At 40.2% G+C, this 26,290-nt stretch overlaps 1 long non-coding RNA gene across 2 annotated transcripts; it reads right to left on the bottom strand.

Moving 5' to 3' along the window:
* Positions 1-408: 408 nt before the first annotated feature.
* LOC125630178 (uncharacterized) lies at positions 409-26,268 on the bottom strand. 2 transcript variants are annotated; one of them, XR_007354582.2, is made up of 6 exons: positions 25,999-26,268; positions 25,372-25,464; positions 21,361-21,568; positions 6,297-6,337; positions 3,892-3,922; positions 409-3,340 (listed from the first exon to the last, which is right to left on the bottom strand). It is a non-coding gene; the product is annotated as an uncharacterized LOC125630178 (long non-coding RNA). The 2 variants fall into 2 exon arrangements; XR_007354581.2 differs by lacking the exon at positions 25,372-25,464 and having other exon boundaries at positions 25,999-26,257.
* Positions 26,269-26,290: the final 22 nt, after the last annotated feature.

The following is a 26,290-nucleotide window of genomic DNA, read 5'->3' as shown; positions in this document are numbered from 1 at the left end:
CTGGTCAGTTTGTCTAGTGGACTGCTGGGAGTCCAGGTCTCCAAGGTTTGGGGCTCTAGGGCCAGGGTGTGACTGGAATCCCAGGGGAGCCATCTGAGTTCACTCAATTAGGGTGAACTGCAAAGAATGGGGAAGGCAATCCCCAAAGCTGGTGGATATTCCAATACTTAGATTTACCAAGCCAGCACAAAACAGCTTCTATAATACCTCTCTGGTTACTCAGAAGTCAACAACACTGTTCCCTTAAAGTAACCCAGCCTCAGGCCTCCACCTAGGAACCCAAGTCAAATATGATGCAGATTACTGAATTCTTATTCATCGTATAAAAAAGTTCTACCAACCCCAAAGGATCGGACACATTACCTCCACAGGTTAATGGATCTTACCCAAATACCCGCTTACAGCCAATTCTTATTAACGAAACTAAAATTTATTAAAAAAAGAAGAGAGAATTGGTTAACAGATCAGTATACAAACAGACAAGAGTATAATTCTTGAGGTTCAGATTCATAGCAGAGATGGTGAGCTTTGTAGTTGCAAAAAGTTATTTCAGAATTGGTCCGTAGGTTATAGTACAATGTTTATATTCAGGGCAGTCCAGTCAGCACTGGAATCTCAATCTTGAGGCTTAAGCTTCCCCTGCGTTGAAGAATCAAGCAGATCTGAGATAAAAAGGATTGAGACCCAAGGGTCTTTCATATAGTTTTCTAGCATCCACTTGACCATACAGTCCTGGGTAAACAATAGGCTTTTGATGTAACCTTCTGTTTCCAGTCATCACCGGTAATTAACTACATGAATTACCTTATGATGATTTATCCATTAAGCAGTTAATCACAGACTTTATAGAGACACATAGACAATGACATTATTGCACCCAAGATTCATCTAAATGTTAATATTCCCTTTTGATCTCTGAATCAACAGCAACAGTGACAGACAGGAACTGTCTGTTTACATGGCTAGTATCTATAAGTAAACACATCCAATTAGTATCACTTCTAACAATATAAATTTGCATTTGCAGTTCTAGCCTATCTAGCATTGAATGGCCCTAATTACCATTTGCATACCCTTCTAACATGACTTTAAAGGTGGGCTCTGGGTTATTTAGCCTGCAAGCTGCTTAACCCTTTCCGGCCATGTGTTACACTTCGTATAAGATTCGTTGCAATTATATAACAGTGGTAGCAATCATGATTTGCATGATTATATTTTAATTAGACAACGTCAGACAGGGACTCTGGGCTTCAAGCATCTGTGACTTCAGGGCACCTTGCCATACTGACTACCTCAAAATCGGGGATCTGAGGGCTTCAAAGCTCCCTGCTGAAGAGCTGGAAGCTGTGGGACCCTGGCTCTATGCAGGGATCTTCTCCCTACCACAGAATTGAGAACCTTTGAGCCCTGGATCCCAAACACGGAGTCTCCCAGCTTGGTCATGGCTTCCAGGGATTCTAGGCTTCCAGTTCCATGGGGTGCTTAGAAGCCCTAGGAGCCATGGCTGAGCTGGGAGCTTCCGAACTTGGGCTCCCACAGTCAATCTCATTATTAAATTTTCAAAACAAAATGTTTAAACTATATCTACAAATTCTTTCTCTTTTCCTTTTTAGTGAGAAAATTCAAAACTTGTTTTTCGTTCGGAAAAGGAATGAAATTTTCTTTCAGAATTTCCCACGGAATAGAAATTCTTACTTTTGACTAACTCTGCTAGATAATCCTCTCTTCCCATGTGTATTCAGTAATATCTGATGACCAATGACTAATATAAATATTTGCTACTGTTTACTTCTATCAGTTCTAGGCGAGAGCAATTTAGATTCCATTATATTTTTTACATAATCAACAGAATTGTTGTCTAAGTTAAGATTGCAGCGTCCTTGTTGTTGGTGATGCATATGCCAGGAAGAACCCAGCTTGGCTTTCAGATCTTAGGTTGAGTTTGCAGGACTGACTGTCAGAAAAAGATGGGTTTTCTTTGCAATCTGATCAGATTTTATCTGGAAATCAGCAAAAGAAACCTCATGATACCAGTTCTAGAAAGTCACTTTTTTGAGCAGAACCATACTTTAAAGAATGATGTAAGATGCGTATGGTGACTGGTATATTTTGTAGAAGATATTTTACTTGTAATAATGTAAATTGTAGTGCAGGTTCCTTTACGTTGTCAAATGACATAGCACCATTCAAACAGAGTAAAATATTGCACTGAGTTCACACTTTCAGCCCAATCTCTTGTATCTCAACTATAAGGATAGAAATTATTATAATTTAGTTGAGGATCAGCTTTGAGCTTGAGACTGTACATTTGAGAAATCTCAGACCTTACTACTTTGTGCATAAAATATCATATTCATAGTGGTAAGATTTGAGCCTTTTCCCCATCTTGGAGCTAAAATGTCTTGTGCTGGGTGGGGGGAAGAGTAAAAAAAGCTCTGCTGGCATAGGGTAGTCTGCACCACTCACCAGCCTCCCATTTTGTATATCTGTTAAGTGCTTTGTTTAAATTAGAGTTTCTCTCTTTTGTTTAGTGCTAACCGGTAAACATGGAGGCTTTTCCCTAGCATTTGGTTAGCAAATACTATCAACCTAAACTGTAGCATGTAACTGCCAACCCAGTCTCTCAAATGTAAACTTACAAAATTCTCTTTGCCACTAGGCCAGAAGGGACACATTGTCAAGTCTGCAGGTATAATGAACCTAAAGAGGCAGTTACTTTACATTTCCTGGCATCAGATCTTCATATGCAATAACAGCTTATAAAGGAAGTTGCTTCTGGTCTTGTGGCGAAGTAACTCCTGATACACAAAGTGACTGTTATACAAGAACAAAGTATTGGGAAGCAATTGCCACCCACCTCCACACCTTTATCATATCCCTTTTCCTGTGTCACAGATTGTTAGTAGAACTAGTTGAAAAATTTCCACCAAAACTCCCCGTGCTTCTGCCCCTGTATTAGAAAATGACTCTGAGAGCATTTTGGTTGAAATTTTTCATTACAAAAAACAATAACTAATCACGGAAAATTTCAAGCCACACACAATTTTTTCCCATAGCATACTCTTCATAATCTAGAAAACTATGTAAAATAGCCATTGCCACAGCGTGTGGCACTGCTCCAAGAGATATGTATGATATAGCTCATCATTTCCCCAGGTGTGACTGAGCCCTTTAGTATGGACATTTTGTCTTCTCAGTCTTCGTACTTTAGCTCAGATGTTTTGTTTTTTTTTAATTTTTTGAGACAAAGTGCTCATTTATGGTAAGGTACTGTTTTCTGGTGCTAAAACAGCTTGTTCTTCCATACCAATATTTTTTAACTAAAATAGCACAGCAAGATCTGTGTGGATAGAGAAGAAATAAATAAATCAGCTGGTGAGCCATTAGCATTCACTTTACATGGTGAAAAACAAATATAGCTGTCATTTTCTAACATGCCCGATAGATAAATTGAAAATGTGTATCATTCTTTAACATAGTAAAGAAACAGAGAGCTGCCTATTACTCTGAGAGATATTACTTGTGTAATGTATATTATCAAGGGAAAAAATGATCTATCTAGCTCGATGGCTTGAAGTTTCAAGCGTAGCTTATCATATCTCTGGATCATAAAAGACTCATTTGAAAGAAAAAACAATAGAAAATATTCAATTAAGAATGAACAAAATAAATGGCAATTGTTCCTATCTTCCTCCACTACTCTGATCTCACTATTTTAGATACCAAAAATAGTAGGTGATGGTGGGTGTTACAAAATTCTTGATAATATTGGAATTGGCTTGAATGTTGAGATTTATATCAGTGTACCATATTTTGTAAAGGGTGCCAATATAGTTGCGTGGGTTTTTCTGTCCCGGAAAATACCCCTGTAAAACATGAGAAAATGTTTACCATATCTTTCTTCTGGCTTGTAGCTGAGTCCCTGAAAGTAAAGCAAATTTGTCATGATTTGTCAGCTTTTCTCCCACAAATGCAAAACTTCTATGGATGTCTAATTTGCATGAGAGCAGTATAATGCTCAGCATGGTGGTGTTCCTTTTCAGAAGACCTGCACGGGGAGTTAGTCACGCTGTAGACAGTTTTCTGCTTCACTCACTATACTCAGATCAAATAGTCATCCAGATTAATCCCTGGTCTAATTCCATTGATTTAATGAATTTTAGTTTGAAGTTAGTGCTTGCAAAAAGTAGGAGATTAACAACCTTGGAGAATGAACTACGCATAGAATGGGTACAATGTAGTCAGCAACTGTACAAGCAGTAAACAATCAAGTTTCACACTGCCCTGCTAACATGTCTCATCCTTGACCTGCAAGGACCATCTGTAGAGGTACAAAGCTAGTTCAGCCTCGATGACTGCAGCCTCTCTGCTGTGACTGCCATCTAGCCAATTGCATTATCAGTTTATTGTCCTCCTGGAATTCGACTAAGCTCACCAAACTCCTTTCAAATGGGACACTACCAGCCATTAAACAGTAACAATCTGGGCAAGTTTTGAACCAACCAACTAGAGAGAGAAGGCTTTTTATCATGTTACCTATCCCCTGACATATTCACTCTTACTCAGCCCATACTTCTGACATTATATGCTTTTTTACTTGTCAGTTTCATCTGTATGGTACAATGTGCCTTTTTCTAACTTCCAAATACAGAGAAGGATCCTAGTTAATCATTACTTTCAACAAAACTGGTCTTTGCCAAAGAATAACCAATGTTTGGCAGAAATTCTAAGATGCCAACAGCTCATTGAACATCAATTGATGAGAAACCTGTACATTAGGGTACATGCTGTCTTTTGGAATTAGGCTAAATATCAAGTACTCCTGTCCAATCTGCCTTTGGATTGGTCATTGGTAGCATCAGCTTCCAGCAGTGCACTGAATTATTCTTTAGCTAGTAGTATTAACAGAAAGTAAGAGGCTTAATTCTGTTGGAGAAAAGCCCTTGTCCTGTCAATTTCTTTTCAGTGGTCAATACATAGCATTTGACTTAAGAGAGAACTGACAGAGAATTTATTCTGAATAACTAGAACAGTTACATAAATTTCAGCCAATAAGATCTCCTCACTAGCAGCTTTGGAAATGCAAGATATAAAGTGTGTTCTAATTTGTAATATTTTAATCTTGCCAATTTAGAGTAAGAAACAAACGTTTTCATACAATATACTTGACAAGCATCTATTTCAGCATTCCCCGGAAGCAAATTTCCAGTGTTTTCTTACACTCTGCTTTTGTTAACTTTTTAATAAGACATTCTGTATCTTTGACAGATAAAATTACAAAATTAATGGAACAGGATAATCCATTCAGAGATACAGCAAAACACATTAAGAACCACATGCAAAGGAATGAGAAAAGAGGCACTTACATTATTGAAGGGGGAAATGAATGGTACTAATGATCACAGTTGCCAACTTTCACACGGTAAAACACCTGACTTTCACAATAAGACAAAAATCAAGCTAATCCTATTTCAAAACAAGCGAATCTCTAAGAACCCCAACACTCTGTGACTAGATCCCCCTGGTATGCAGTCTGGGACTATGGTGGGCCCCCAGTGTACCCTTGACTCTCTCCCCTGCTTGCCCTCCCTTGCCCCTGCTTGCTGGGAGCCATTGGGGGGGGGGGGAAACAAGCTGCAGCAAGCTACAAGTCAAACAAGCTACAAGCCAAAAACTAGCCAACAAGCAATTCACAAGCCCAAGCCAATTAAGTCAAAAACAAGACCAATTTCTGCGTGTGTTTTTTTTTTTTTTTTGTGGGTTTAGCATGTTTGCTAATGATATGTTTTGGAATTTTTTTCTCCCTATTATTAAATTATAATAACTTTCAGAGGCCTCTGTCAGGATTGGGGCCCCTTTGTGTTACATGCTTTACAAACACAAATGAAGATTGAATTTTCTTTGGGTAGGAACTCTTTTTTATGTACACATAGTCAGAAGTACATAATTGGATTTGAATATTAAATAAAATTATTGTTATGCTCACTAACATAATATGCAGGGAATTTTGTTACTATAGGAATTTCATTTCAATAAAGCACTACAATAGCATGACATAGTTTATTTGCAATTGCAGTTTCTTGTGCATTTCTGTTATTACCACTCAATAACATTTGCTTTGCCCATGGAGAATTGATAGAATGTCACATAACAGTAATCATTTCTAGTTTGTGAAGTAAGACTTAATTGGTATTTTATTTTCACTTTAGACCGTATTAAAAGAGCTCTGTGGAGCTTGAAAGCATGAGTCTTTCACCTACAGAAGTTGGTCCAATAAAAGATATTACTTCACCCACCTTGCCTACTTTCCATACAGTTTTTCTGCTATCATCTTCTTCTGAAATGAATTGAAACAGTCAATGCAGTTCTATGTAGTAGGTATTTACAAACATTTGAAAGCAAGAAGGAGAGAGAAAAAACTTTTTTTTCTCTGACTGATTTTGCTGCAGTTGAAGTCAATGGCTGAACTCCAATTGACTTCGAATGTTATTTGGCCTTCGATAGATACATCGATACACACCAATACATAGCAAGCAAATTTCCAACCAATGTTGTAAACAAGAGAAGAATATTTTTGTATAACAAGGCTGCTACTCTGAAACCTTTGTATAACCTGCAAATCTTATTCTATCCAAATACTGTAGATGCATATTTTCTGTTGTCCAAATCTTACTAAAAGGGAATATTTGATTTTCATTTTATTGGTGATATTCTGGCTCTGAAAATAGCGCTTACATTATTTCTTAAATTATTTATTGAATTTCTTTTGAATAAGAATCTATTCCGTAATCTTCATGGGATAAAACACTTGTTAGATTAGAACTATTAAGTTTGTCCGAAGACTTGGTGTGCACTAAAAGAAGATAACATGATAAACCACAACCTTTGTGGCTTGCATCAGACATGGCATTGTTTGAGGCTGTGACATTCCCACTGTCTCTCTCTTTGGCATATAAATGTCTGACACTAATGATTCATGTTTTCATGCTTATTGAGCATCCCCTCTTATTTTCTCTAAAGGAGTCTTTTGGCTCACCTGGATTCAAAACAGGAATGTTCCTTTTTTTTCTATACCTCATTAGGAGCTTAACCAAGAAGAGTATGGCTGATTCAACTTTCCTGTCAAACCCCATTTTTAAAAGTGCTTGGCTAGCCCACCTGAGCTCAGGTGGGAAAAAGACAGAACATTCTTGGTTTTCTCAGAAGCAAAATTCTTAGTTTTCTTGATGATGACATCAGAATCCACTTCATTTCTCTTAAATTCCACTTAGAAAATACTTTATCTCAGATATTATAGTAATGTGTGCCTGCATAAGACTGTGGATAAATAAATCTTTTTCTTGGAGTGAAATCTTCTGGTTATATAGTATAGGCTTTTTCTAAACCCAATCTAACGGTTCCTATTCTGGCAAAATTTTCGTTGAAGTTGATAGTACTTTTGCCCATGTAAAAAATGCAAAATCAGCCCTTTATGTAAATAGGGTTGTCTGACACATTCAGCTTTTCAACATCTAGATCTCAGCCTTCCAAAAAAACCTGATGGAGTCCTACTGTTGTGGGGAGTTGCAGCAGTCTGATGTCCTTTGTTTCTGTTCTATTATTGCATACTGTATTGTTAGTAGCCAACGGAGTTTTCAGTATTCGTTGAGTCAGGAATCTTGCTCTGTATACATCTTCTTTGTTATGATTCTATCAAAGTGACTCTTCAGGCCAGAGACTCAAAATATTTAAGATTCTAATTTCTAAACCAATGTCTTATTGGTGTGTGGAAAGCCATCCCATTTTACATTAATCTCTTCCAGGATACCTTGGATAGAATGGTCTCAGGAGAACTGCTCTTCTGTGAAAGAATGTGTGGTCTCTGCAGAGTGGAATTGGTTACGAGTCATGGTCTGGGGATTTTTGTAACTTGATAAGGCATAAACAACAAGTAAACGAGATAAATACTGAGGCTGAGATTTTCAAAGTCAAATAGGAGATTTAGCCACAAAAACCCAACTGAAATGAGTGGAAGTTTTGTAGCTAAAACTCTCAGTTGGCCTTGAAAACCCCAGCCTGACAGCCCATATTCTGTATAAAAAAGGGCACAATTACAGATCTGAAGAAGTTAAAAAAAATCCCAGTTTTTTTTTGACTTCTTTACATAATACTGAACTTCTTGTGTCGCCTGCATGAGTTTAGTTTGCATATTAAATACACAGATTTAGTCAATCACTTCCTACACTACCTATCTGAGTAGTTTTAATGCCCTTACCATTGTAGTATCTGAGTGCCTAGAGCCTGCACTAGACTTTCAACTTTTAAGCATTAAAAAATTAATAGCAAATTAAAGAAAAAGAAAAAAAACCTTAGTCTTCTATGGTTCCAGCTAATGTGACTATATATCCCAAAAGAAAAGATTGTGTACATAAGTTAGAGAGTGTTTGCAAACATTACTGTTAATGTGTGCACCTTATCAACATACATTGATTTTAAACACATCCTTTAGTTTAAATAGCTTTGATTTTCTGCCTGGAAGACAAAAGAGAACATTAATAGCCATTGCTTATTGAGTTTACAAATTTTTACATTAGTTCATCTACAATGATCCTTTGTTTGTTACACCTTAACTGAAGATATTACAAAGAATACTAAAGATGCTATTCCTCTGAAGGGTAAGAGGTATACTCAGTGTAAATACACATTTGCTATTAAGTAAGTTCTGCTATTTGATGTCACTGTTTATAAAACAATGAAGTTTTTGCAAGGTTACCAAAAAAACAACAATCTCTAGTGTTAGTTTATTACCGGTCGAAAAATCATTATTTCCTTGTGGCAGCAGAGTCAAATCCCAGACATTATTTATAATCTAGGAAAAATTATCTTTGCAGTGGCACATGACACAACCTTCAATTCCTAAATGAATCCAACAAAAATTGTCCATTGGGATGAGACTTTGCACTTAATCTTTCAGCCTTAAATGTCATTTTTGAGAAGGTTAATTGTGAGAGTGGCTTAAAACTGAGAGGCATGTTCTGCCTATGTATAATCTGTCTATTACTGCAATGCATTCCAGCAAACCTAAAAAAAAAGTACGGTTGACTGGTTGCATTTTACCTGTATGCAGATCATTAGAACCTTTTGATGGGTCATAGGTCAAACCTGAGATCTTACTGCAAATCTTGGAAGAACTACCCTATAAATGTCTTGTCATGACCGTCAACTTCAGTTTTAAGGGGAGTTCAAGTCTGACTGATCATTCAGGATGGCATTATTATATATTGCTATTTATTGTTGTTATTATACATAGTTGCTTATAACTTTGCCAAATTTTCACCATTCACCCTGAAATTTTCCATGCCAGGTATCTACCTGAGGCTGATTTTATTTTTTATGTTTATTTTTAAGTTTCAGCAAAAATGGTTCAGCCATTTCTCAGAACAAGATTAGTGAAAAATACATTATTTTGACTTTGTTTAAAAAAAAAATCTTACCTCTATTTTACAAAGAATCTGCTGCACCTCCTAGAGTCAAGGAGGTACCTTTTGCTGTGTGTGGGGAACTTGGTGAAACTTCCAAATTTGGCCAAGTTACATGCCTTTGATAAATCTCAGTTCACACATACTAAGCAGAGACTTGTTAGAGTATGGCAGCTACATTTTTTGAAATTTCTGTCTGCCGTGAGCCTGCTCCAGGTCAGGGCTGCAGGGCCCAAGCAGGAATTTCCCTACAATTGTTGCTCACACTGCTGAGGGCCACTGTGGTACCAGGCACATGAACTGAGATCAGGAAGCCTGTCTTTCCTGTACTTACAGTGCCTACCCTGCTGACTCCAAGGCACTGTGGAGGAGAAAATAGCCTGATTCATATGCAGAGGGGACAACAGCTGCACCTGGGGTGGGTAGAGGTGGGGCAGAAGAAAGAGTAGATTGGGGCATGGTGTCTGATAGAGTTGGGGATGGATTTGGACTTGGAGCTGCGGGAGGAGACTGGAACTGGCTGGAGAAAGAGCTTGCACTGGGACCTAGGAGAGAGACCAGGACTGGCAGGGCAAGGAGATTAGGAGCTGTGGGAGCCTAAAAAGGGGTGGGGGACAGGCTGACAATGGGGGATGGGAGAGACTGAAATTGGATGAGGACCTGGGGGGTGGAGACTGGGACTTGGAGATACCGCCAGCAGGGGAGACTAAGACTGTCTGGGCAAGGAGACTGTGACTGGGATGAGAAGTCTGAGGAGTGGAGAAGGATTCTGATGGGGAGAGGATTGGAACAAGGACAAGCTGGAGTGGATGGGGTAGAAAGGGTCAGGCTTCAGGAGAGCAGGGGCAGAAGGGTATTTCCCAAACAGCGCACACTCCCTTCCAGAACCAGGAAAGAATCCCAATATTCCTGAATCTCACCATGCCTCTGTTGGAGGATGTATCTCATGTCTGTTTGGTGCTGGTCAATGGGATGGCACCCTTCTACTGTTATCAGTTACGCAGTTAGATCAAGTATCATAGGTCTGTACTGTGGATCTAAAGGTTCCAGTGTTGCTGACAACCCATGTGGGTGGCAATATGATGCTGTATGATGAGATTTCTGTTATTTTCAGTTTGCTTTTTTTAGAACCTAGGACATTATGCACTGTTTGTCTGTTTGAAATGGGCCACCCTCATTACCACTATAAAAGTGATTTTTTTCCTTCCTTGATATTCTACTGTTAATTGAATTGTCTCGTTAGCACTGACCAGGGCCAGCTCTAGGCACCAGCAAAACAAGCAGGTGTTAGAGCAGCACATTTCTAGGGGCAGCATTCTGGCGCCGGCCATGCTGCCCCTAGAAATGTGCCCCTGCCGCCCCAGCTCGCCTCCGCCTGCTCCCCTGAGCACGCCGCCGCTCCGCTTCTCCCTCCCTCCCAGGCTTGCGGTGCAATTGGGGGAGGCGGCGGTGGTGGAGTGGAGGTGAGCTGGGGCGGGGAGCGGTTCCTCTACCCCCCCCCCCGTTACTTCCTGTCCTCCCTCCCCCCTCGCTCACCTCTGCTCCGCCTGCTCCCCTGAACACGCTGCCTCTCCCTTTCCTGAGAGGGGGGAGGGAGAAGCGGAGCGGCAGCGTGTTCAGGGGAGCAGGCGGAGCGGAGATGAGCTAGGGCAGGGGGTTGCGGGGGGTAGCCTCAGGAAGCAATGGGGGAGGGGGCGGGGCTGGGGATTTGGGGAAGGAGCGGAGTTGGGGCAGAGCCGGGGGTGGAGTGGGGGGGGCAAAAAAAAAAAGCAGGGGTGGCCAAAATTTTTTTTGCTTGGGGCGGCAAAAATCCTAGAGCTGGCCCTGGCACTGACCCCCCACTTGGTAAGGCAACTCCCATCTTTTCATGTATTGTGTGTGTATATACCTGCTACTGTATTTTCCACTCCATACATCTGATGAAGTGGGTTTTAGCCCACGAACGCTTATGCCCAAATATTGTTAGTCTCTAAGGTGCCACAAGGACTCCCTTGTTGTTTTTGCTGACACAGACTAACACGGCTACCACTCTGAAACCTGTCATTATGCACACAAAATACCCTATGCATAAAGAACATTAAAGTTGCAAAGTCCAGCATTCAGGTTGGGAAATGCCGGAATTATGGTTGCCTGTGCAAACTGAAATTGGCTCCCTTGTGCACATGCCTTTTGATTAGCACTAAGCGGGAATGGGAATTTCTGTGCTGTGGAAAATTTAGCATTTCCAAAACAAACTTCATTCCAAATCAGAATGAAAAGTCAGCTGGGCAGTCCAGGGTGCGGGCCATCTGTACAGACATGCAACCTGGATGGTTGGCACCCTGGAGACCCAGCCATGCAGGGAGATGGCCACAGTGGCGTAGCCAGGTGGAAAAAACAGGGGGAGTGGAGATAGGCACTGAAGGACCCTCCCCTGACACCACCACCGCAATGCTGCCGAAGACCGGAGCAAGTGAAGGACCCGACGCCGAAGTGCTGCTGAAGACCCGGAGCGCTGCCAGTGAGTACCAGGGAGTGACGCCTTCTTTTATCTCCGTTCCCCCTGACCTGCCGCTGAAGACCCGGAACGCCGCCAGGTGAGTAAAAATTAAAAAGGTGCCACTTCTGCTGGGTGGGGGAGCGGTTGCTGCCCCGCTTCCCCCCAGCTACACTACTGGATGGCCAACCCATTCACCTGCCTGCCTGTTAGATGGGCAGCCGGGGAGGCCAGCTATTTGGGGAGCCAACTACCCAAGAAGAGAGGGAGCTTGAGGAGCATACTAGGTGGGCAGCTGGGAAGTAGACAGGCTGGCAGGAAACCAGGCCTGCCAGCCTGCCTGCTATCAGACGTTCTGATGGAATCAACATTTTCTTGTGGTGGGATGTTCTGATTCTGTTGAATCAGCATTTTCCCACAGAAAACTGTTCTGTTGGAAAATTTTCAACCAGCTCTAATTATGATACAGTCTTTAATTACATGATCACATATTATTTTTTCCACAGGACCCTTGCTTCATTCAGCGCATAGGATGGAACTGCTCTAAGGATGAATCAGGGTTGTGTAGTAAAGGGGGTTGTTTTCTGAAGGACCCTTGGCTCATTTGTTGCAGACTTTGGAAGGTGTGTTGTGAATGAGGCAGGGGACTGCAGAAAGAGAGAGGACGGTCTCATGGCTAAGGAAGTTGAATGCCACCTTGGGGAATTGGATTCTATTTCTGCGTTTGACACGAAGTACCTATGTAATGCTGGGAAAATCAGATGGCCACTAACGTCCAGGGGCCAGCTTGAGACCTGGGGCTTGATTTGTAGAAGGGCTTAGCATTCACAATTGCAATTGAAGTCAATGGCAGCTGTGCTTTCAACATAAACTGCTTTATAATTTTAAGTACTCTCAAAAATCAGAGCCTAAAGTATCTCAAATTTGGTACCCAAAATTGTGTACATTTTGACCTTAATTTCTCTGTGCCTCAGTTCTCCATATGCAGGACAATACCATCCCTTCTCCTCATAGATGTGTAATGAAGATAATTTAACTAATGCTTGTGAAGCACTCAGATACTATAGCAATGAACACCATATAACAATCCACTGGGAAATCTCTAATTCTGTCTTGAGAGCAGAGTTTGAACAGTATGCAGTAAATAGCCCATGGGGCCACCCACTGAACAATGAGGATAAACAAAATCTCAAATTGCCGCTCATTGAGTGAGCGCTGTCCATCTTGTACACTGAATGAGGAATGAGCCCTGTGGAAAAAACAGTATGTATTTATATAATTAAAGATTGAATCATAATTAGAACTGTCAAAACATTTCTGATGGAACAGTTTTCCATCAGAAAATGCTAATTCTACGAAATTGAAATATTTAATTGGAAAGTTTTGATTTCATCAACATCAGCATGTAATTATTAAAATATTTCTTTCAATAAGACAAAATGGTTCATTTTCATTTTGTCATTTTTATATATAACATTTGATTAAATTACAATAAAGTTGAAACGTTTCACAACCTGAACTTCATAGATGTTCTGACCAGAGAAGGAGGGGAAGACAAGATATCTGTATCTTTATGCCTGTGTCCGGAGCAATGAATGAGATGTGAATCTATGGTTCCTGCTATATTCCTCCTTGTGTTTCACTTTCATCCCGATCTTATTCCACCTACTTCTCCCTTATTTCTCCTTTTGCCTTCTGTCTAGATAGCACAAGCTTAACCTTGCAACATTTTGCTATGATCAGTTTGGCAAGCTCAAAACAATTCTTACTAATGCTCAGAGTGGCTAGTTATATCCCCTCAGTACAGTATTTACATGGTCCTAATCAGTCCTTGTGTCCTAAAATAAGAAGTGCCAAACACCAAAGGTGGTGTAAAATCACTCTGAATGGGGGGATTGAAGTGCATACTTAGGGGAGGGCAGTGGGAAGCCCTGAGAGGGAGCAGAGGGAAGTTGGGAGGAAGATGGGGCAGTGGGGGAGTTGGCAGAAGTCCAGGGGAGCAGGAAAGCTCCCACAAAGCCCATCCTGTCCACACATCCCCCTTACTTTTACCTGGTGAGTGGGGTGGGCTCTACTGTCTGCTCAGCTCTGCTTCCCAGCTCCTGACATCGCTAGCCTCTGGCTCCACTCCAGATGTTCTGCAACTCCAGCCCCCATGTGCCGGGCCTGGTCCCAGCTGCATTATCCTGGGCTACCTCCACACTGAATCACTATCAAGTGCCCCATGCTCAGGACCAGCACTGGCACCTGTTGGCTTGGAGGACACCCTACAGCTGGGAAGGGAAAGGGGCCGCCTGGCCCAGGACTGGCTCCCCTCACTGGACACTAGTGTGAGGGCCCCACACACGGAGGCTGCAAAACAAAAATTCAGCACCTACTAAACTGTAAGAATCATAAAAGCTGCACTTTCCCCTATCTTGGGTTCCCCCTCTCCCCCTCTGTGTGATCCTGTACTCAGGACAAATGCAAACTTTAACAAAACCTAAGAGTTAACATTTAAAATGGGCTCTCTCTCTTTTCCAGCAGTAACTGCTAATGCAGTTTAAGACATTTTCAAAGATATGTCACTCTTTAAAAGATTGTATACAAAGAGAGAGAACACAAAGGAGTTAGTTAAAAAACCAAAAAGAACGAGGAGTACTTGTGGCGTCTTAGAAACTAACAAATTTATTTGAGCATAAACTTTCGTGGGCTAAAACCCACTTCAGCGGATGCATGCAGTGGAAAATACAGTAGGAAGAGATATATACACAGAGAACATGAAAAAATGGGTGTTGTCACACCAGCTATAACAAGACCAAAAGAATACGCAAAAGAATAAATGGACACAAATCAGATGTCAAGAATTATAACATTCAAAAACCAGTCGGAGAACACTTCAACCTCCCTGGTCACTCAATTACAGATCTAAAAGTCGCAATAGTCCAACAAAAAAACTTCAAAAACAGACTCCAACGAGAAACTGCAAAAGTGGAATTAATTTTCAAACTGGACACCATTAAATTAGGCTTGAATAAAGACTGGGAGTGGATGGGTCATTACGCAAAGTAAAAACTATTTTCCCATGCTAACATTTCCCCTACTGTTACTCACACCACCTTGTCAAATGTTGGAAATGGGCCATCCTGATTATCACTACAAAAGGTTTTTTCCTCCTGCTGATAATAGCCCACCTTAATTGATTAGTCTAGTTATAGTTGGTATGGCAACACCCATTGTTTCATGTTCTCTGTATATATATCTTCCTACTATATTTTCCACTGCATGCATCCGATGAAGTGGGTTTTAGTTCATGAAAGCTTATGCCCAAATAAATGTGTTAGTCTCTAAGGTGCCACAAGTACTCGTTGTTCTTTTTGCTGATACAGACTAACATGGCTACCACTCTTTTAAAAAAAAACACAAAAACAAGTAACGCTTCATTTTAAGTTTTTTAATTATTTTCCCTCTTGCTTTTACTTTGTGTGCTTAATAAATATTAAGAAAAATGATTTCGTTTGGTGGTTTACAAGATACAAAATTGAGATCCTGGCAACAGAACTCCAAAACTAAACTGCTGGCATTAACAAGAGTAATAAAAATGGTTACTTAAAATTTATAAAATCTGAAAAATTCTCTCTGATTTTCACAACAAAGGGATTGGAACAAAGTTTTACTTGTCTTCAGTTCCCCACAGTAATATATCAGAGACAAGTATATTCAGATCTTTAAGGTTTGATGCTAACCAAAATATTAGGTATGTATTTCAGAGCAAAGCATTCCAGTGATTCTCCAAGGTAAGTCTAGATTTGAAGTTTATATATGATACATATGTCCTTTAGCACTTTAAATTTTTGATTTTTTTAGAAATGTTTGCTAAATTACCATCAGTTGAGTTCAAAGATGATCTCAACATGATTTTTACAAGTAAATTTCTTCCAGTGCTTAATCTGATATATTTTCTGAAACTAGGATTAGACCAAATTTATAATTACCCAACTGCACTTCTCAGGGTAGATTGGTGCAGAAGTGATGGCATTAAGAAGATTCGGCAGCATCTTTCTTATGGTAAGATTCACACAAGTAGGAGCTTGCCACTTACATTTTCCAAGATAAGTCTGATGATTAGCCTGTAAATCGGCACTGATTTTTATGTAGATCCTATTACTTCCAATCTCGGAGAAATCATTCCATTTTATTTCATAGCTATTATAAATACATAACAAATATTTTTGTGTACCTTGTTTTTTTTTCTCCTTGTAAAATACAGAAATTTCTGAACTCCAGAGAGCCTGCTATATGTTTTGTGAAAATGTCACAGATCTAAGATAGTATGAGAGACTTGCATGCTTTTTTATTACTGGTTGACCCACAAGGTGGCACTAAAGAGAAGTGACAATTTTCCTAATAAAATGTGAAAACCAAAGCCAGCATGCCATATGCTGAATCAATATTATGTTAATTAGAAACATGCTTCCTTCATTGTCAATTAAATTTTATTTTGTGAAAATCCTACATAATTGCAAAAATGGTTCATTTGCCCCAACCCTCACTCAAAAGTTAAGTTCTAAAGAAAATGAGAAAGACCTAGGTAATTTACTAATCATAATTCCAGAATCTCAGATATGATAATTGTGATCAAACTGTAGTTAATTAATTTATTTTCTGCTCCAAGAAATAAAGGAATTCAAATGAGTGGAAAAAACAAAAAGACTTAAACTTTCTTTAAAAATAGTCATTTTTGATACACTAAATTTGTGCATTTATCTCCCGATATCTAAATATTATTTATATATGACTATTTGGATTGGTCCTTTATTTCACTTCTAGTATGTAAGATCATCTTCATCATTTTACTCTTTTAAAATAATCCATTTCTAAATTGTATAGATATTTAATCAGGAATGTTGTAGACTTAGGGAATTCAATTCTGGACCCTTAGAAGTCAATGAGAATTTTGCCATTGGAGTCAAAGAGTTTTGACATTAACTTCACAGAAACAGGATTTCATCAAGGGTCTCTGAAAATGACCCTCCTATTGAGCTCAGAGCTAGAAATAGGAGGGCAGATTAACAGTTTCCCAGCAGGAAATATAGCATTTGCTTCCAGTCTTGACTGGTCCTGAGATCTCAGACCTTAAAGTTGTAACATTATTAAATAAAGAAAATCTATTTTAGGTAACTTCTAGAGGCTTCTAAAGTTGTCTAGTTATAATGTTTTGCTCCCTGTGAGACTTACATTGATGGACACATAGTACTACCAAGGATGCCAGTCATTACAGGCAGAGGGATGCTAAAATGATACCAATATATTTAAAAAAACCCAACCCTTTAAAATGATTCTGAAATAGTGATTCTATAAGATAGTGGTATATATAGAATACCTAATGATGTGGTGTGGGACCTATATAATAATGTATTAGCTGTACATTTTATCATTTGATGTTTGTTTAAGCATCACTAGCAGACTTAGGACCCTCTGTTTGCAAAATCACCAGTGAAGTCAATAGGATCCCATGTGTAGAAAGCTGTCAAGATAGGGCACTACATCTGTTAGTGATGGTCAGTTACATAGTTATACATTTTATAAATTGATACTATATTATTATTTAATGCTGATGATGTGCTAATAAAATTTATCACTGGAAACATAAAACTCTTTTTTTAACTGATTACTAATATTTTCAACTTCAAATACAAATCCTGCGCCTGTGTTAGCTGCTATGTTTGTGGCATCCATTGCACCAGTGCAGCAGCAGCAACAGCTGCTTGGAAAAGAGTAGAAAAGGCTTAAATCCATTCATCATGCAGGCCATTCAGCCAATTCATTCTACTCATTTAACCCAATCAATTTACCAGAGTCCTGTGGAGATGGGGAGGTGGTGTCAGGGACAGGCAGAGGATGATGCTGGCAGTCCTTCATCACAACTCTGCACACAGGGGGCCTTATGGTGTTGATTGTTCTCCACAGACCAGAGCAGATATAGAGCCCACATCCTCCTGAGGTGACAGAGCAGGCCTTTTTAGGTGCAGTGTTGCTCTCCCCAATTGGGGGGGGGGGGTAGGAGGAGGAAAGGGACTGAAAAGGAACCCTGATCACAGCCTGTCCTTTCTGTACCTGTCAGGCTATTGCTCCTGGCTGGTCATCCAACTAAGCGGTTGAAATAAAACAAAGATTCACAGACTGACATTTGGGTCATGGAATGTCAGAACTCTTCTTGACCATGACCAAAGTCCGGAATGAAGAACAGCCCTTATTGGCAAAACACTGATGAGGTATAACATAGACGTTGCTGCCCTCAGTGAAATCAGATTTGCTGATGAGTCCCACCTTAAGGAGGTGGGAGCAGGCCACTCCTACTACTGGATTGACAAGACCAAGGACGAGCCAAGACAGTCTGGGGTAGGGTTCATCATATAGTCTGACGCTGCCTGCAAGCTTGACTTGCTCACCAACAGAGTCAATGATCAAGTTACGGTACTCCGCATACACTTGTCCAGATTGCAACCATCATCAGTGCCTATGGGGTGACAATGACTCATACAGATGAAGTCAAAGAGGTATTTTATGAAGTGCCACACCAGGACAAACTCTTTGTCCTTGGAGACTTTAATGCTTGTGTGGGAGCCAATGGTGACAGGTGGAGCAGGTTGCTAGGCTATCATGGCATTGGAAGGTCACACTCCAATGGCCAACTACGTCTGTCCAAGTATGCCGAGTTCAATCTCACTATTACCCACGCAGTCATCCAAAAGGCCAACAAATATAAGACAACATGGATGCAACCCAGGTCAAAACAGTGGCACATGCTGGACTATGTAATTGTGCAATCTAAAGACATTAAAAATGTGCACATCACCCGTTCTTTGAGAGATGGCAAATGCTGGTTAGCCCATCAGGTTGCTATACTTCTCACAAAAGTGTCCCAGAAGATGCCTCAAACCACCTAAGACTATCAATGTGACTGCCATGAAAGATCCCAGTATTCTAGGTTAGATAACTTTCCTCTTCTGGTTTGAATTATTCACTTTATATGAAAGCAAACACATATACAATCCCCTCTTTGTTAGGGTCTTGAATAAGAGTCTGATCATGCAGGTTCCAATTCAGCCAAAGCACTCGAGGCACAGGCTCAGGTCCACCCCTATTCAGCATATATCTAAATTTCAGCATATGCTTACATATTGTCCTGAACAGGGATAAACTTAAGCATGTGCTTAAGTACTTTGCTGAACTGAGCCACAATCCTTACACAGGGAACGCTTGAAGTCAATAGATTTGCCTGAGTAAGAGCTGCAAGAGAATTGGGTACTTAACTGTTGTTTATTGATTATTTTAAAGATCATCTGTCTCTAAATCCATTCTAAGGCTGTAATGAAGTATCTCCCTTTATTCTAAACTTTCTGGTAACTATTTCTTTTAAAAACAAAAGAGGATTAAAGCTATTTTGTATGAATGGGACATTTTGATAAATTACAAATCCACAACTCTTGTACATCAATATTACTAAAGTAAAACAAATTTAGGTAAGCATGGAAGCTGAAGACCAAATTGTATAAAAAGGCATTATTACAATAATTGTAGGAGTCTATAAATTTTTACGACCAGATGTGGTGTGAAAACAGATGTAACAGACACAGAAGGGATGCTCAGATGGACCATGAAGATGATTAAGGAGTAGGAGAGGCTTCCATATAGGAAGAGATTTAAAAGATTGGGACTCTTTAAATGTAGGGAGATGAATAAGAGGGAAGATGATGGAAGCGTACAAAACAGTGAATGGCATAGAGAAGGTAAATCAGAATCTCTTATTTTCCCTCTTTAATAGCAAAAGAAATATGATAGTCAATAAAACTGAAAATCAGTAAATTAAAAACAGATAAAAAGAAATACTTATTTTTTAAAAAAATGTAACACACCATTAATCTATGGAATACATTGTTACAAGATAGCAGGCAGCCTAAGAGTCGAATACATTTGAAAAAGGATTAGAAAAGTATATAGATAATGAGATTATCCAGTTACAAAAAAAGGATTACAAAAAAAATATTTTATAAGGGATATAAACCTGTAGGGGTTCCTTGCACCTTCTTGTGAAATATCTCATACTGGGTTCTGTCTGAGACAGAATGCTGCACTAGCTGGACCACCAGTCTAATCTGGTATAACAATTCCTGTGTTCCTAAAACAGAATGAAATGTCCACAATTTTTCTCTCTCTCTCTGTCCTCCAAGACTAACTTGCTTATTTCTAATTGATTATGATTAACTAGGTTTAAGTGTAATTATTCACTGAGAGAAACAAAGAGCATTGTTATATCTATGCTTGTCACATTGCAACTAACATTATTATTGAACTTGTGTAAACAAAAAGTAAAAACAAATGGCTCACAGTTGAAAAAAAATCTAAGATGCTTTGTTTAAAATAAGCTTTATGGTAAGCAAGCCAAATATGCTTTAAATAAAACTCACCACTAGACAATAAACATATTTGTTTAATCTTCTTAGGTAGCTAATTAAATGGGAAAAATAAATAAAAATAAATGAATGACAGAAAGAGAGAATAATCAATTTTGGGAGGCTGAATAAACATGTATAGATGTGAAACACAACAGATGGAGGAAATAACTTATTTTCACAATCTGATTTGGATAACGACAACAACAGTATGCTAAGAGAGCCGAGTATCCATGTCCACACTGCTTGGCTTTATTTCATACATCTAAGAGCTTCAGGGTTATTACTGATCTGGGGCAGCCAGGTTAATCATGGACAACCATGTGACTGCCACCAGTCCATGACCAGACAGTCAGAGACTGGATAATTGAAGTATTATTTGATTCACATTATACTGTAGATGCGTGTTTCATCCAAAAACTTCAGACCAGGAGATTTGGCTTTTAACAAGAGCAAAATGCAAGGCATTTTAGCTTAATAGGACTGAAATAAGCAAAGGAACTAAGGTCAACTGTACGATGTGATGATACTTCTGATGCTTCAATTTCAATGTCCTACCTGATCATAAGACATCAGCAGAGGGTCAGTGACCAAATCTGTGTGCCCATACGGTAACATAGGCAATACGTGGTTTCTCAGACATGCTCCAATGTGAGGGCTACTCAGACAGCATTTTAAATAGAGTTTCTTGCAACTCCAGAAGAAACTCAAAGAAAGGGAAGACGCAAGAAAAAGAAAATAAGGGGAAAGGAGACAGGGAACAGAGCAGTACCTACTAATCCTGTCTGTCCCATGATGACTACGAACTAGTCACCGTATAGGTCTCTATTTATCTAAAACATAACACAACACAGTGCTCTTTCCGCTTTTGTTTGTTACTTTGTAAGTGGCAGAGAAAAGCTAAGCCAAGATGTGGTTGTACATAGTCATCTAGTCATCCCTATTTCAAAACAACAAAACAAAATATTGTTTAGGGCCAAATCTCACTCACCTTAGTCAAGTAGGTGGTTTCCCTGAAGTAAATGGGATTACTTCTATAAATCACACGGGCAGGATTTGGTCATTGCTGTGACTTTGGGTGCGTGGGGTTAACATTTAAAGTGGATGGTGAGAGACATTTTCTGTTATAATCTAGCATTGCGGCTGCTTGGATTTTTAGTGGGAATGATTTCCTCCAATATTTTTCTTCGCAATAACTCCTGAAAATAAAGCAGAAGGTATATTTATCAGCATCACATATTAGATCTGGAATGTCACTGAAAATGTCTTGTGAAAAAATACGACGGCATAGGGGCAGTACCTCTGCCCCAATCTACTCCCTTTGCACCACTCTGGCAGCTCCAATGAAACAGAAATCTCCCCTTTTGGGGATAGCCCTCCTGTGGGGGAGTCCCCAGCAGCTGTATAGTTCCTAGGGTACCCAGACCTGCAGGTTGGTGTTGGGGGATTCTCAGTTCATGAATTATAGGTATAACAAATACATTTGCCAAAAATAAATTTGCAATGAAAATACATTATAAATCAAATGTACATACTATTCATGACAGAAATGTTAGCAGGCTCTCTATCAGTTAAGAGCTTTATTGTCCCTCTTAAACACAAGGGACCAGTAGCGTAGTCTCTTGTTCGCACTTCCCCTCGCATACCTATCTCTTACGAATATACAGTATGTGCTTGCCTCTGTGACTGGCTGGTTCAGCTAGTGGAGGGATTGGTGGACCTCTGCCTCCTCCCTGGTCACTTTGGGCTGGCTAGCCCTGTAGTCCTTACTTATATGAGTTCAGGAACTGCAGTTGTCCCTAGTCACTGCACAGGAGGCAAATGGGGGAGGGTCCTTGAGCCCTGCCACTCCTGCAGATTTGTTCAGCGGTCAGACAAAATTTGTTTGTAAATCTTTTATGTACACAAGTGAATGAAGCAGTGATCACTCAGGCCTCAAAGCAGAAAAAGTTCTACTTGTCTTCTGAAAGTTATAATGTTCTTATCCCCTGTTTGGATAAGTTCAGTTCCATGAATAAACTGTACCCAACTGCAAGATATACAGTAAGGTTGCTTATTTACAGAGCCTTACTGCTAAGACTATAAAGCACCAGTTTGAATACAGAGTGTTGATTTTGTGTCACTGGAACCTTAACATAAAAATACCCCAGGTTTATTGGGGTCCCTAGTCACTGGACACAATATAACCTAGTGAATTGGTAACTGCATTATCTGAAGCTTATCCATGTTTCTTCTCATACTTGTCTAGGGAGAACCATCTCTACACTTATTTGGTTAAGGTGTGCAACGTGTTCTCTTGTTTTGTATAAGTAACTGAAATCTCATCCTATAGCTCATAAAATGTGATTGCATACAAGATGTTGATGGCCTAAGGGAAGTTTTGAACAACTGAGAGTCATTATTAGGATTTTGCTGCAGAAGCGAGACATGATCTGATATCTTTTCCAGCAAAGTCACGGAGACATCTGACAAGCTGACTGTGAATTTCAAAGACATTATGTACAAAATGCATTCATACACTTACCACTGTGAATAAGAGAACAAAGACTTTGCAAAATAAAGAGCTTTCTGTAGGGTATGCATCTATGTAGACTCATGTTATTCTACATCAAGGTGCTGTAATATACACATGGCCAGAGATCTGCCAATTTCAGATGGTATTAACAACTTATGAGTTTGGCTAAAAATACCTGTATCTGATCCACAATTATGAACATGGAAAATGGCTAACCTGGTAATGTATGGTTTTAGAATGATGGAATAATTCAGGCACCTCAATTGCTTATCAGAGAAGCTGCTAGCAGAACCTCTTTAACATATGTCATTCAACATATTAGATCTGTGAGGATCTGAGGGGAGATTGAAGACCCTTAGAGCGCTGCATGAGTTACTGGACCAACGTCAGAAGTGAATCTAAAGGAGGCTAAGCTCTTTCTACTTAAACCTTCTTCCTGTACTCTGCCTGTTATTTACACTAATATAGCCTTTCTTAGAAGGAATTAGACCCACAGTTGCTTACTGGCATGTCCTTAACCCTTTACACATCACCTTTTCTATTGACCCAAGCTGTTTTAGGGGGCCTGAGATTTTCAAACCTGAGTTATGTGACTGAATTCCATAGTTGATTTTGAAAATCTCAGACATAAAGACACAAACTACATGCTAAAATACTAGAATATCTTATGCCATCTTATACTGCCTTAGACTCCCCTCTAAATTTGGCATAGTTGAATTGATTGCCAAACACAGTCCAACTGTCTCAGACAGTAAACATGCTACTTCTGTGAGAAGCCTGCACAAAAATGTTCACCAATAAAATTTTAGCTCCTTCCCTGCTCTAAGTTGCATAAATATTATTTTATTTAAAAAAAACTTTGCAACTTATAAAATACAGCAAAAAAAAATCAGTTCTATTTCAGACTAACTATACCCTTAAAACAGGACTTTGCTTGAATGTCTCCCTCAGCTGCTGACAGGAACAAATATGTAAACTTAGAAAACATGTCAGGAAAAAAATAGTACAGAAGATGGTGTTTCTCTCTGATGCCTGTTATTGACAGCCCACATACAAAACACTTAAAAGCACCCAGACACTTCTTTTGTGACCATTTTTAAAGGGTTTAATGAAACATATACACACTGACATTTTTCAACCTACAGCTTTGGGTTTTTTATCCCAGTGTCAGTTATTTTTTTCAAATCACAGGGCAACAGTTTTCTACTATAAGCCTCAAACTTATACCGTCAACATATAATGAAACCTATTTACAGCCACTAAAAGGATTTTTGTTTTTCTGCCGAACAGGTGGCTGGATAATAGCGCAATTAATATGGAGGAACTGTAGTTAGGACTGAGATTTTACTCAGGACAGATCAACTAGAACATAAAATCACAATTCATAGGTGACTTTTGTACATATTTCACTCTATATTCTATTTTGTACTATTGCAGTATGTAACACTGCATTGTAAAATAAAAACTAGGGCTTTGATCATTCCAGACAGAGCCTTTATTTTTTTCTTTTTCTAAATTCTGATTGGCTTGAATGATAGCAGGTAACTATTTATACTCCCTATAACAGCAGTTCTAAAGCAGGTAGTATATTAGCACAAATTCAGACCAGCCATGCTTTCAGAAGGCAAAATGGCCATTATATCCCATATCCACAGACCTCTGTATAAAAGATTTGCTCTACTTATATATTTTTAAAAGTGTAAGTAATTTTTAAAACGTTACTTTTTGCAACCGTTATTGCAGGATAGAAAATACGGCCCTGATCCCATGAAGACTTATACACAACCTTAACTTTATGTACTGTGAGTAGCTGCCACTCAATTTAGTGTGTTAAGTTTAACACATATGGAATTCTTTGCAGGATTTGGGCCTTAATAGCTTTGATTATGAAATACAGAGACAGTTGCCCGAACAATGCAGAGTGAAGAAGAGAAAAGGGGTGTCTGGAATACAAATCCAGAGCTGGAGCTGACTTTTGGAGATGGGTCCTATGTTGACAAAGTTCTGAACCAACCTGCCTGATCCAAATAACACATACTTTTGGGGGTTGGGAAGAGCAGAGGCAGTGTGTTCAAAATCTGCACCTGAATTTTGCAGGTAGGGGCCCATCCCTAGAAATATGTTAGCCCCTGAGTTTGGAAAGCATCCCTATTCAGGATAGCATTTAAGCACATGCTTAAATCCAACTGTCATAAAAATGGGATTTAAGAACATGTCTAAATTTCAGCACGTGCTTAGGTGCTGTCCTGAATAAGGATGGATGTAAGCACTTGCTTAAGTACTTTCCTTAAATTGAGGATTTAGGCCCTCTAAGGTATTTATATTAAGTTAGGAGCTTGAATACCCCCTTTGAGGATCAGGGCCTTCCGACTCCAGTCTTTTGTTCCTTAGGGGTTCCATCCAACGTTTATACATGTGAATAATCTTACTCAGCAGCAAAATCCTATTGGTTTAAATAAAAATACTTACCTGAGTAAAATTACTCACCTTCTTAAGTGTTTCTTAGGATCAGCCCCTAGGTTAGCATGATACAACTACTGCCCTTCAAAGCTGCACTCAGCAACTCTTTATGAAGTAGATCTAAATGAAATACATGGTGCGTGTTCCATATTTATGCAGGGGATATATTCGCGCACATATAATCCCAGAAATCCTGTGGCGGGGAGGATCTGTAATCTGACACACACCACATCCTATCATCACAGGATCTGCCTGTGCCAGGGGGTGTTTATCAGCCGGGAGGCTTCCCTCTCCTTCCACCTGCATATATGTGTATATATATAGAAACTAGTTAAACACAGGCTGAGTCACGGCCGGGGAGCTGGGCCGGGGATGGTAGAGAGGTTCCTGCCACTGAAGCAACTGACGGCCCTTCTTGCAGGCAGCTCAGCGACCTCCCATGGGGCGGGGGGGGTGTCTTATGCGCCAGCTCGGAGGAAGCCCGCGAAACCGGGCTCTCCCCAGCGGCTGCACGCCTCCTCTGTTACTTTTCTCCCCCTCAGTCACTGACAGCAGCCGTAGTAACAGCTGTCAGTGGGGTGAGGGTGCGTTGATCTCCCACCCCCCACCCCCCACGCTCCGCCTTCATGCAACCCAAGCGGGAAAGCGCTGTACCTCGCTTTGCAGAGCGAGCCCCGCACTTGACACTCACGGCCGCGCCACGCGCGGGCGGGAGGCAGAGCCGCTGTCCGGTCCCAAAGCCCCCAGGCGCTTCCAGCGGCTGCAGAAGAGGGCAAGGCGGAGCTGAACCAGCAGGGGAGCCTCGGCTAGGGCCGAGCGAGGCAGGCAGGCACTCCCCCGACCCCGTGTGGCAGCTCGGGTGCGGGGCGCACGCACGGCGCCGGGCAGCCGGCCCAGCAGCGGCGGGCACTGAGCGGGAGGGGAGTTTCTCGCGAGCAGCGGCGGC

The sequence above is a fragment of the Caretta caretta genome, chromosome 1 (assembly GCF_965140235.1).
Source record: "Caretta caretta isolate rCarCar2 chromosome 1, rCarCar1.hap1, whole genome shotgun sequence".
Lineage (NCBI taxonomy): Eukaryota > Metazoa > Chordata > Testudines > Cheloniidae > Caretta > Caretta caretta.
The sequence above is the reverse complement of the archived record's forward strand: the minus strand, read 5'-3'. Positions and strand labels throughout refer to the sequence as shown.